At 42.7% G+C, this 10,096-nt stretch overlaps 1 long non-coding RNA gene across 2 annotated transcripts; it reads right to left on the bottom strand.

Annotated features, from left to right (window-relative positions):
• Positions 1-5,490: 5,490 nt before the first annotated feature.
• Positions 5,491-10,096, bottom strand: LOC117871021. 2 transcript variants are annotated; one of them, XR_004644125.1, is made up of 3 exons: positions 8,764-10,096; positions 8,193-8,426; positions 5,491-7,865 (listed from the first exon to the last, which is right to left on the bottom strand). It is a non-coding gene; the product is annotated as an uncharacterized LOC117871021 (long non-coding RNA). The 2 variants fall into 2 exon arrangements; XR_004644124.1 differs by having other exon boundaries at positions 5,491-7,844.

Here is a 10,096-nt window from a genome sequence, read left to right as displayed (position 1 = left end):
TCTTCTCCTCCTTCCTCCATCCCCCAACGCAGAGGAGATGAATGGGACAGACATGCGGGATCACGTGCCTCCACAGATTTTCTGCTTGGCTTGTACTGAGCATGCTCAGTAACACCATTGAAGCCAGCCAGGGCCGGCTCCAGCTTTTTTGCCGCCCCAAGCAGCAAAGTGTGGGAAAAAAAAAAAGATAAAGCCGCGATCGGCGGCACTTCGGTGGCAGCTCAGCCACGCCGCTTCATTCTTCGGCGGCAATTTGGTGGCAGATCCTTTGCTCTGAGGGGGAATGAGGGACTCGCCGCCGAATTCCTGGATGTGCTGCCCCTTTCCATTGGCCGCCCCAAGCACCTGCTTCCTTTGCTGGTGCCTGGAGCCGGCCCTGAAGCCAGCTGCCCTCACTCTGCTCCCCCACTGCCCAACTGCTTTGCAGTCATTTCAATGAGATTAAGGCTGTGGCAAAGTACAGGTGAATGTGTTGCCCTGAAGAACACATGTATGCATTTCAATAACTGTGAATGCAGCTTCTCTTGCTTGAGCCTCACCATCTCTAGTCTTGTTAGGGGTGCAGTAGCTGTTAGCAACGTAGCTACAGTGAGAATGCATTGATAGGAACAACATTAACTTAAAGATCACATCTTTGGCTGATTCTTTTTACCTGTTATTTTTACAAGCAATGCCAAAGATTACCATAAAATGAACATAATCACAGAAGAGAAATTCTCTATTTTTCACCATTTTGTTTACTTTGTGCATCTGGCAATGTTGTGTATAGCAGTTTCACTCTTTCCCTCATGTAGATAGTTTTTGTTTCCATGGATTGATTATGGAACAGGTGACAGAAAAAATAAGAAAACTATATTGTAAATCCACAAATTGGGGCATCCAGAGCAGAGTTTCTTAAATGCGGCCACCAGGGGCTTTTCTTGCAACCACAGCCTTTTGGGTGGTTATTGGTGGGGGCGTGGCAAAGCAGTGGCCCCTCTCTGGGGATGCAAAAGCTGGAGGAACAGGCAGCCAGTGAGTTCTGCACCTTCCCAGAGGCAGTGTGATCAGGCTTCAGCCCTGGGGTGGCAAGTGGCAGGCTTCAGCCCCAGGGCTTTGGCCTCCGTTCCCCAAGCTCACCATCCCTCCCATCACTTCTGGCCCCTGCTGCCTTCCCTAGTGCCCCATTGCCCCTGGCTCCTGCTGCCTCCATATCCACCTCCCCATCCACAGCTCAATTTGTCCCCGGGGTTGCCAGGGCTGAGTTAGTCTGCTGTGAAAAGTGATATTAACAAACACACAAATATCACTTTTCACAGCAAACTTAGTAGCTAGCAAGTCTTTAAAAAAAGCAACCAAAAAAGTAAAAGAAACAATAAGAAAAAAGACATGAACGTGCTGGAAAAATTGTCTCAGGCCACCAAAATATGTGGTATGAGAACCCCTGAAAGAGTAGACACAGATAAAGGATAAAATGTGATGTAGCTTGAAAAAAAATAGGCATGGTGAACAAGAAAGGCAGCTGCCTGTATCCTGGGACTCAGAACTATGTTTATGCTTCAAGTGGGTGTTACTCCAAGAAGACCGCTAGAATTTCTAATCTAAATTTTAAAGTGTGTATGGCAAAGTTTGTACACAGACTTTGTTGAATCAGACTTGCAGTTTCACCTGAATTATTGTAGTTATCCAAAACAAGCTAATGTAGCCCAAGGTCGCAAATTCTCTCAATTATCTGATACCTTGCTTTTTCAGGACTTATTCATTGTCCTCTTTGTCAAAAAATGAAAATTACATCCCATTTTTTAATCAGATCTATAGTTCAATGAGAAAATTGAGGATGAACAATATCTTTTTGGTTAGACAATTCTGGCTTTTTAACCATTTTTACAGCCTCCTAAATATCAAGGGTGAAATCCTGGCTCTACTGAGGTCAATGGCAAAACTTCTATTGACTTCATTGGGGCCAGGATTCCTTCCTCTAGTCTCATGCAGTAGCACTGTCTTGAAGATTCTGTTTATATATGCAATGCTAACATATGATTTATGAGATTAAGAAGAATTTTCCTAAGTAACCTCTGGGCAATATCTATTCTGTTATAAAAATCACAAGTTTCTAAGCCCTGATAGATTAGAGAACCATTTAACAAAAGTAGAAAACTGCCCTACCATACACAATTTTTATCTAGCTCTTCAGTTTGCATCTTCTCTTCACCTTCCTACTGCCCTCTGGTTAATCATCCCAATTTTATTAATATGTTCAAGAATCTTTTGTGAATCTTTTTGCTTTCCTTAGTTACAGCAAACATTCTATTGAGACAAGCAGATATTTTAACAACATATATGCGCATATTGGAGTGTTCATAAACCACCTGTATGATTAAGAAAATTTAACAAATCTCTTCACTCAGCTAAAAATATATCCTCTAGGTCATAATTTTTGTTTTATATATGCTTCAAATGAGCTATAGTATACATTAATGTGTAAAATTCAGAGATATGTCTTATTACTGCTTCTCCTACAAATGACATGATTTATGGATATGAATAGAAGTGTTGCACATACTCAGTGTTGTTCCTTTGTATCACAATAACTCAGAGCATAAAGAACAGCAGCAATTAATTCTATAAATCTATAAAGAAAAATGAACAGTGCACAAGTAAGATCAATATAACATTTACTCCTCGGGGAATTCTGCACCCCAAAAAAAAAAAAATCTGTGCCAAAAAATTAAAAATAATGCAAAATTCTGCTGTATCTGTATCTCGGGGAATACCCTGCACCCCCATGTTCATCCTTATAATACAATTGTGTGGTATCCAATGCAAAGTTTGTCATGTTGGAAGTCTTTGGAAGGCTCATGATGCACTGAGCATTGTTGTTATAGTAATGTTATGTTATAGGTTGTAATTTCATGTATATAGTTATGAGGCTGAAAATGTCTCCTCATAGCTTAAAACAAACCCAAGCAAAACTCTCCGGGAACAGAGGGGCAGTTCACACCTCATCAGGACATGTATGGGACAAACCCAGCCCAGCCTCACAAGAACAAAAGACATTGGCCTAGGCAGTAACAAAGGATCTGTTGGACTCTCGAGTGAGTCACCCCCCTTCCTTTGGTTAGTTTAGGACTACGATGAGGTAATGCTCACCTGACCCTTAAGGGGAGGGAGTAAAACCAAGGGGGAAGAAAGAACATGATAAAAGGGAGAGACCTTTGCCATGCTCTTCCTCTCTCTTCTACGTACATCTACAAACACCACCACCAAGCGACTGAAGTGCTGATCAAAGGGAAGAGCCTGGCTGAAGGGCAACCAGCCAGCCTGTGGTGAGAAGCATCTAAGTTTGTAAGGGCACTGAAAGTGTTAAGATCAGCTTAGAATGCATTAATAAATTTGTTTGTTTATTCTACCTGAAGCAGTGCATTTGGTTTGAAGCATGTCAGAGACTTCTCTTGGGATAACAAGCCTGGTACATATCAATTTCTTTGTTAAATTGCTGAACTCATATAAGCTTGCAGCATCCAGCGGGCATAACTGGACACTGCAAGATGGAGGTTCCTAGGGTTGTGCTTGGGACTGGAGATATTGGCTAGTGTCATTCGGTTGCACAATCCAAGCAGCAGCTGGCCAAAAGTGCTCACTCACGTAGCTGGGAGCAGCTTACATGCCAGAGGCCCAGGAGTGGGGGTTCTCACAGTAGAGCAGGGTAAGGATGGCTCCCAGAGTCGAGGATTGGAGTGACCTAACAGATCACCGATCCAGATAACACCAGAGGGGAATGTCACATCTGCATATGTTGTCAAATAAAGCAATACAATCACGCCAGTCTCAATTATGTTGGTAATTTATTTACAAACAATACAGGAAAAAAAGGCACAATAACTATTTGGCATTTCCTAAACACATGAAAGTTAAGTTACAGATACTTGCTAGCCAATACCCTGCACTCCAGTTATAATCCTGGCTGGCTACTTTTGGAAGTGCTTGGTTCTACTGCCCTGACATTTTATCGATTGATTGATAAACATTTTATTTGCTCTCAAAGTCTTTTTTCTAATGGGTAAGTAAAATAGATCCTGAGCTGTAATCTAACCTCTTTGTGCCTCTCTGGCGCAGGAAAAATACAGGAAAGCACATAGATCATCCTAGCTGAGGATTCCCTTGCTGTCATTTACACCACTCTGGCAATGTAAAGGAACCCTAAAACTTTTAGACCTGTTTTATGCCCCTGGGGGAATTCACTAAGAATGGAAACAATTAACTAACAACAATAGGACCAATTAGACAGGCAGGCTGCTACATTTTCTGCTTTGCTTGCGGGGACAGAGCCTGCCTCGTGCTTACCTCCAAACACTGAAGCCCTACCGCTCCACGTTGGGTGCGCCACAATAGCGAGCAAGAGGGACAGTCTCTCTCGCTTACACATGCAGCTCCACCCCCAATGGTAACTGACATCTCCCCACGCACATCTCCACCAGCTATTGCGAGCACTCGAACAGACACGCCTGGGCTGCTGGGGAAGAGGCGCATGTCCTCCGCTGATTTCTTCGCTTCCCCATTTTTCTGTGGGGAAGCAAAGAAATATGTGGGGAAAGTGAATTCTGAGCACACTCAGTGGCGCAGAATTCCCCCAGGAGTAAACATTATGTCTACTATAATACACTGTAAATTACATGACTATTATATTCCCCAATTTACTCAGGATGAGAATGTTCCTTAAACACATTAGTATAATTCAACCTTCTAGTTCATGGCTAAAATGTTTAAGCTAATTTACTATGAAATCAAGAATTTTCATTGACACTTAAGGTTTTGTCTATAAAATTTAACAAAACAAGTTTTGGACTGTAACTACTTAACAGTGTCCCTGCAAGTTACACAGTGGTGGTAGTCTGCCAATCTATAGCTCTCATGCCTTGGATCATATTCAAATTAAGAGACAGTGGGGACACAGACAACAAAGGAGAGGTGATCCTGTAAAAATGAAAATCCATTGCCCAACAGAGAAAGTTTTATACATTCTCATGTCAAGAAGCTTTAAATTTTTAAGTTGATGCCCAGAGGTCACAACCAAGACCAGGGCCTCATTGTACTAGGCCCTGCACTAATACATGGTCCAAAGAACTTACCAGCCTACCTAGACAAGAGTGGGAGAAAGGAAGTGTCATTCCCACTATGCTGATGGAGAACAGAGGCACGGTGAGATTAAATGATTTGCCCAGGATCATATGGAAAGTCTGTGGCAGAGGCAAGAATTTAATCCAGAACTCCTGAATCCCAGTCCAGGGCCTAACCCCCAAACTTCTTTTCTAGCTTTTTGGAAATTGATTAGCCTAATTATTGTTTTCTGACTGCTGCCACATGAGCCTTTCTAATAAAAGCCATTGCCTCTAGTGTGGCAAATGGGGGCCATACTCTCAGCAACACTGACCCGAACAAATACTACACCCATGTGCCTATTATTTGCGGAAGCTTACCCCCACCAAATAGAACTCCTGGGTAAGGAGTTCCTAGCCATTAAGACATCCTTTGAGGAGTGGTGACATTATTAGGAAGGGGCTCACCATCCAGTCCAACTGTTCGCTGACCACAGAAACCTGGAATATGTGCTAAAGGCAAAGACATTAAATCAACGGCAACTCTGGTGGGCTCTATTCTTTTCATAGTTCAGCTTCACTATCATATGTTGCCCCAGAACTAGAAAAGCAAAGCTGACGCTTTGTCCAAGAGCTTTGATACTGAACCACATGGACCTAGCTGGGAACTGGCCCACATCCTCGAGCCCCACAACTTCCTGAATGCTGCTCCTTGCTAGGACCTAGTTGCACTGATTTGTTCTGCCTCTAACTCAGAAATTCTGTCCAGCGAACTAGCTGCCATCAACAGGGAATGACATAACACTCAGGAGGGGATCACGTCTGTGAATAATAGCATTTACATTCCTCCAGGTCAGGCTAGAGTGGCAGCCTTACAGTTATGACATGACTTCAACTGGCAGGACACGTGGGTTGCTTTGAAACTCAGCAATTGATACCTGGTCTTTTCTGGTGGCCTTAAATAAGCCCCAAAATACGGGCCATCATACCATCCTGTGATGTGGCTTGAGCCAAGATGTCATGCCACAAACCCTGCAGTATAAGTTTGACCTCTAGACACTCCATTCCGACCCTGGGCCACTATGGCATTGGAGATTATCGTGGAGCTCCCTGAGTCCAACAGGTTCATGATGATCTTGACAGTGGTAGACCACTTCAACACAATGGTCTATTGTGTGCCCTGCACCAGGTTACCTTCTACCAAAGAGACACCCAAGGTCACAATTTACAGCTCGAGTTTGGCGTGAGGCCCTACATTTTCTGGGGGTCCAGCCTCACTACTCCTCCACCTACTATCCTCAGTCTAATGGCCAGATGGAAAGGATCAATCAGATTTTAAAGCAATACCTACAATGTTATATTAACTACCATCAAGAGGATTGCTCCGCACTACTACCCTACGTGGAATTTGTGTACAATAACACAGATCACGCATCCACAGGAAAAAAAAACCCTTCTCTGCCAACTATGGGTTCCACCCCTGATTCTACCCACAATTACCTATGACCTCCCCTAACTCCATCACTTCAGATTTAGTGCAGATGATTCATCAAATTCAGGAAGTAAGGGGCCACCGTGAAAAAAAAAGTGAAAGCTAACTACAAGTGACATGCAGACCAATATCATCAACCAGGTCCCACCTATTCAGTGGTATAAAAAGTGTGGCTCTCAAAAGAACACCTCTGTATCAACAGACCCCCTCGCGCAAGTTGGACTTCCAGTACCTTGGCCCTTATGAAATCCATCAAGCTTATCAGGTCACCACTGAACTACACCTACCCCAATCTCTCAAGATTCACACGGTATTCCACATATCCCTCCTGAAACCCTATATCAAGAACTCATTTTCACACAGGACCCAACCACCTCCCTTGACAGTGTGTGTATAAGGCCTCAAAGAATGTCATACATGAGATCTTGGATTCTAAATGCCAGCAGGGTAAACTTTTACACCTTATTGATGGGAAGATTATGGTCCTGAGGAGCATATGTGGGAGCCAGGGAAATACATTCATACACCTGCTCTAATACAATAAGCCTTCAAGAAGAACCACCCTGAGAAGCCCAGACCCACAACACCCAGAGGGCACTCCTTGGAGGGAGGGGGTGATATCAGGCCCTGCAGGTCTGAAACCTGGGTGCATAGGTGTCCTGGGAGTCATCACATTCCAATTCTCCACCCAGCAGCTCACAGACAGCACCTAGGACTGAGGTCCATGAAGCCCAACTAGACCACAAGACTTGCCCCTACACTCTGATTGGGTGAGATCCAAAACTCCTTAATGGGCTGCAGCCTCTATTTAAGCCAGAGGAAGAAACGGGAAGTTTTCTGTACAACGGTCTCATCCTGCCATGGACTGCTAGTCTGGTGTTTACCTGTTCCTGCCTTCTGATCCTGACCTCCTGGATATTGACTGTCGATTCTGATCTCCTGATATTCCAACTTAGTCTCATTCCTGGTAATTGGCTTCTGGACCCTGAGCCCATGCCTGACACTAACCCCTAGGCCAGCCTGCCCATGCCCCAACCCTGACCACTAGATTAATAGATTATAAAGCCAGAGGTGACCAATGTGACCATCTAGTCTGACCACATGCAGAGAAGGTCTCTTTCTTCCCAGCAATCACTTTTTTCTTGATCCACAAAGAAGAGGAGTCTCCAGGTCCATCGCTGAGCTCCCAAAATATCAGTGTTCGCTCAGTGAGCTCTGAAGATGGTCACAGGGCTTACTTCGGAAGTGTCAACAGCAGGACACCCAGAGCATGAACCCTAATGTTAATAATGGTGCACCTGAGATTAATACATACTACATTTAGAAGTCCACACATTTTTAAAGCCTTGCCAAACCAAAGTGTGCAGAAAGTGGCAGAAAGTTGTCTTAACATGTAAACGTGTTATAGAAAGATTTCAGTTGAAAGCACGTACAAAATCAAAGGAATCATGTGGACTGAGTTTTAAACTAAAATATAATATAAAAATGCATATCTCAGGTTCTTCTCCGACATTAAAAGGCCACTTTCTACAGTTTTTTAGATATTATTTATTACCTTAAATTGTTTGTTACTCTTTAAAACTTAAAAAACATTCTCTGTGCCAGTATATTAAATTTCTACTTACCAAAAACATTTTAGCACTGTAGCATTGCATTAGAGGAGGTGACTCATTTGCAGACATGTTTCCCAATTCAGAACTTTTCCACTAAGCTTCTAACTCCTAATCCACAGAAAAGAGAGTTATGAGGAGTGGGTCTTGGCACTGTACTCAAAGAAATTAGAAGCTGAAGTCTGATAAATACACAGTCTTAAGAGTTTTTTTGATGTCTTCTGCTGCAACAGGTTAGAAAGACCTGTCCTGGATGAAGAAAATAAAAGATCATATTTATTTTGCTGCCAAACAAGGGCTTTAGCAATTGAAAACCTCAGATTTCACAAACACAATGCAGGTTTTCTCTGTAAATTGCAGACACATGCTCTATCCTATGCTGTCTCAGTAAATCTCTCTTTTACACTCTTCAGAAACACTAGATTACTGATCTGCATAACTTCACTTCCCTGACAGTGAAAACAGTCCTCCTGCAGCACCACTTGCAGACTTTACAAACCCTTTTCTGGGCTTGCCATCAAAGAACATAAAAAGAGGAATAGGAGAGTAATGAATGACAGAATAAAGGAAATGTACGCCCACTGACCTTTTTTAAAGTACTGTGATGGTTATTTTAACTGACATCTTGTATTCAGTCTGTCCTAATCAACCTTCCAGAAGCTGACATTAAATTCTTATTATATAGTCCAATTCCTGCTATTTCTTGAAGTAAGAAAATAAAACTAAATCAATATTAACTATGAAGTCATTACAATAAACTAAATTAACTGCAGTAGAAATGTAGTCCTAAAGCATAAGCACTTCATGAATAACTGAATTACAGCAACAGTAGAAATAGGGCCCATACTAGTTTCTCTATCATTGCCTTAGATTGAGAGTGAAATCTTGGTGCCACTGAAGTCAATGGCAAAATTCTCATGGACTGTGTGTTAGGGCCAGGATTTCACCCTGAATATACAGCAATGCTCTACCGAGAACCTGAAGTAGAAAAACTGTGAGAGGGTCCCATTAGTTAGTGTTAGAAATCAGGAAGCAACTTGGTCTGGAATAATGTTAATGTTTTCCAAAAACAGAAAGATACTCAGACTGCAATAAAAATGCACTCAGACTGAATTTAAATCTTTCTACCCTGTTTTGTTTTACTGTATGAGCCTGTAATGTCTGTGCACATTGCCTGATTCTCTGAGTCATCTTGTAAACAAGGTCATTTCATCTCCATTAACAAGCCAATCTACAATATTACAGTGTATAAATAAAGTCAATTATAGCATTACATGGCCTGATTATGGAAGTAGGGGAATCAACCCAGAGGCAAGCTTAATGGGTAAGGCATTCTGTATAACTGGATGAAACTACTTCCTTGAACTATGGAGTGTGATCATATAAGGATGATCTTTTGCATTTGCTGGTAACAGTAAATGACCCCAGCAGTAAAGAAATAAGCACCCATGCGATTAAATTGTACCAACAGAGCTACAATCATATCACAATTCAACAAAGCATGGGCACAAAGGGTAGGATTCATGAAAGGACTAAGGTGTTGCAATGCTGAGTGTCATGGCACCTAGAAAATTACAAGAACAGCACTGCAATCCACAAAGCCGAGTTAGGCGACTAGGTTCTCCATATAATGAATGAGGTGAGATAGGTGCCTAAAAATGTGATCCACAAAACCCAGCATCCTAGGCAGGAAGCCACCTAAGCCAGCCAATGGGGGATGCTGACAAGAGGTGGGTGTGCTAAGCCCTGATCCGCTCTTGGAGATAGGCACCTAAGTCTGGGCAGCAGGAAGATGCTTATCTCTGCTTAGCGATCCAGGAATAGGAACCTGATGCCTGGAGTCAGGCAGTTTAGGTCACTAAGGGGTTTCTTGTGAGACTTGGGGCTGGTCCACACTAACCCCCCACTTCAAACTAAGA

Source organism: Trachemys scripta, chromosome 1 (assembly GCF_013100865.1).
Source record: "Trachemys scripta elegans isolate TJP31775 chromosome 1, CAS_Tse_1.0, whole genome shotgun sequence".
NCBI lineage: Eukaryota > Metazoa > Chordata > Testudines > Emydidae > Trachemys > Trachemys scripta.
This window is presented reverse-complemented; position numbering and strand designations above follow the sequence as displayed.